At 37.4% G+C, this 3,028-nt stretch overlaps 1 pseudogene; it reads left to right on the top strand.

The window, feature by feature from the left end:
• The first annotated feature begins 370 nt into the window (after window positions 1-370).
• Window positions 371-1,388, top strand: LOC112608701 (annotated as a pseudogene).
• Window positions 1,389-3,028: the final 1,640 nt, after the last annotated feature.

Here is a 3,028-nt window from a genome sequence, read left to right as displayed (position 1 = left end):
CGACTCAGAAAAATAAGCAACTTACCAAAGCTACATCCAGGTTAAATGATGTCACTGGCAGTCTATAAATAACATTTTAAACAGAGGCGAGTTTCATTAAAAAAAAAAAAAAAGCTTTAAGTTCAAAATATCTTCTACATTGGAAAGGAGCATGTTCCTAAACTTTATTTGACACTTCCCAGAAGAATTCTGGCAGTATTGGTAGCTTTGACTGTGCTGCTGTGTAGTCCTAATATACACTGGGTTTCTCAATGTCTTACTTTTCATAATCAATAAAACTAGTACAATATCCACACTGGATATTGCTTACTAGGAATATTCTAAGAATCAAACACAATATTGGAAGCAAATTTGTGTTCAAAATCTGTAGATGTACAGATATACAGAGTTTGGTGTATCAAAGATTTCAATTTACCTGAATCATGTCCTTTTCTATACCCAGCAGGCAGGTGACCTAGAACACATGGAGACAAGTGACTGAATTCTTTCTGGTGGGGCTTCCCCAATATCTAGAGCTCCAGCTTTTTCTGTTAATGCTCTGCCTCATCATGTACCTGATAATCCTCCTGGGAAATAGCCTCCTCATTATCATCAGGATCCTGGATTCTCGCCTCCATACTCCCCATGTATTTCTTTCTTGGAAACCTCTCATTCTTGGACATCTGTTACACATCATCATCCATTCCTCCAATGCTTATTATATTTATGTCGGAAAGAAAATCCATCTCCTTCGCTGTCTGTGCTCTGCTGATGGTTGTTTCCCTTGGCTTGGGCTCCACTGAGCGTGTCCTCCTGGCTGTGATGGTCTTTGACCACTATGTGGCCATCTGCAACCCACTGAGGTACTCCATCCTCAGGAACAGAGTGCTGTATGTGCAAATGGCTGCCTAGTCCTGGATCATAGGCTGTCTGACCTCCCTAATGCAAACAGTTCTGACAATGACATTGCCTTTCTGTGAGAATAATGTCATTGATCATATTACCTGTGAAATCTTGGCCTTTCTAAAACTTGTTTGTTCAGGTATCACCATCAATGTGCTTATCACAACAGTGACAAATGTTGTTTTACTGGTGATTTCTCTGTTAATTTTCATCTCCTATATGTTTATTCTCTCTTCCATCCTGATAATTAATTCTGCTGAGGGAAGAAGGACTTTTCTACCTGTTCAGCACACTCAGTTGTGGTCATCTTACTCTATGGTTCAGCCCTTTTTATGTACATGAAACCCAAGTCAAAGAACACTAACACGTCTGATGAGATTATTGGGCTGTCTTATGGAGTGGTAACCCCAATGTTAAATCCCATGATGTATAGCCTCAGGAATAAAGAGGTCAAAGAGGCTGTAAAGAAAGTCCTGAGCAGACATCTGCATTTATTGAAAATGTGAAAAGCCTTGGGTATGCGATATCCTCAAAGGAGCAACAGAGCTTGTCTTTTGTATTTAGATGCTGCAAAACCTACTGTCACGAGACCTTGTGTGTTTGCAAAACCAAATATTAGATTCCCATTCTTTTCAACATAAAATTTTCATGGTCATGTAACCTTCTTAATAGTGCCTTATCTGCTGGGTTTATAGCAGTAAGCAGGTCTGCAAATTGGCCCTATAAAAATATTGATGCTGTTCATTAAAATGAATCTCTCTTTCACTCAGTCTCCTCTTCTCTTCTCTTTCCCGCCATGTGTGTGTCTCTCTCCTCTCCTCTGATTTTCTGTACTTTCTCTATATTCTGCTCCTCTCTCTCCTCTCCTCCATATGTTTTCATTCTCTTCCTTTCTCTTCTCTTCTTTGTTTCCTTTCTCAGTCACTTTGAAGTGGATATATATTGTTTTTGTTGTGCAGCATCCCTGCACAATATTGCCATCCAATTGACAGCTCTGTGTAATATATATTAATAGAAATATGCATATTTTTCATTTGATGAACCAACAGTCCCTCACTCTCAGTCTATATTGTTCATGTGGGGCTGACCCAATCCTCTGAAAATAAAGATAAACATGGAAGAGGTCTTGCCCACAAAAACAGAGGATGTCTAATTCCTGCAGTCATAGTGATCGGTATAGTGTAGGACGTGACCCGAGCCATACTAATCAGACTCAATCCCAGGAATGCTGCCTTTGTCAGAAAGACACACTCTTTTTTGAAATGGTGTCTAAACTGGTAGAATGTTAACTCAGAATTCCTACTGGCAACCATTGTCAATATGTGAGGACAGCATGAGAACGAAAGCAGAGCTGAGATAGAGAGTGCACTTGATGGTGTCACTTTAACTCTTCAACCCAACTGTAGCTAAAGCCAGATTCCCTGTTGCAGATTTTATTTATGAGTCAAATTAGCATTTTATGAAAAACTAATTTGACCTGGATTTTACCATATATGACAAAATAAATCCTAATACATTCCTTTGTCCTATCTTCCTCTCCATCCACTTACATTTTAAGGCACTAATAATAATAACAAGGTATGTAATCTGAGATGTTCCAAGTTCTCCAGCCTTTAGGAGTTCCCTTTCTCTTTAATAACTAAATTACAATAATCTAACCTCTATTCTGCATTACTTCGGGCATTTCAGTCATCTCCCCAATTACTTCTGTGGAGTATTTACACGTTTCTAATTTTTTGCTCTTATATTTTTCATCAAATTGATTTATGGACTTTTACCATTTTTCTCTGTGCTTCAATCAATATATTAGTACTTGAAATAATTGCATTTTGCTTTTCTACATAATATTTTTTAGTTCAATAAACATTATCATTTGGTGGATTATGGTAGATTACTGTGTTACATGTAAATACACATAAGTAGTAATAGCCAAATTGAGGCAGAATTCTCTTAAATGTGTTGCATATCTGATTTTGTCCACTCTGGGGACCAGAATCATAACTCTAATAGATTAGACAGGGCTCACTTAATTCAGTTATATAGAGATATAATTCCTAGATTATATTGAACTGAGAATTTGACAAAAACAAAAATAAAATAAGTAATCTATTAATTCACAGGATAAAAAATGTTAAAGCCTGGTATG

This window comes from Theropithecus gelada, chromosome 15 (genome assembly GCF_003255815.1).
Source record: "Theropithecus gelada isolate Dixy chromosome 15, Tgel_1.0, whole genome shotgun sequence".
Classification (NCBI taxonomy): domain Eukaryota; kingdom Metazoa; phylum Chordata; class Mammalia; order Primates; family Cercopithecidae; genus Theropithecus; species Theropithecus gelada.
Note: the sequence above shows the minus strand (reverse complement) of the source record. Positions and strands in the feature narration are given on the sequence as shown.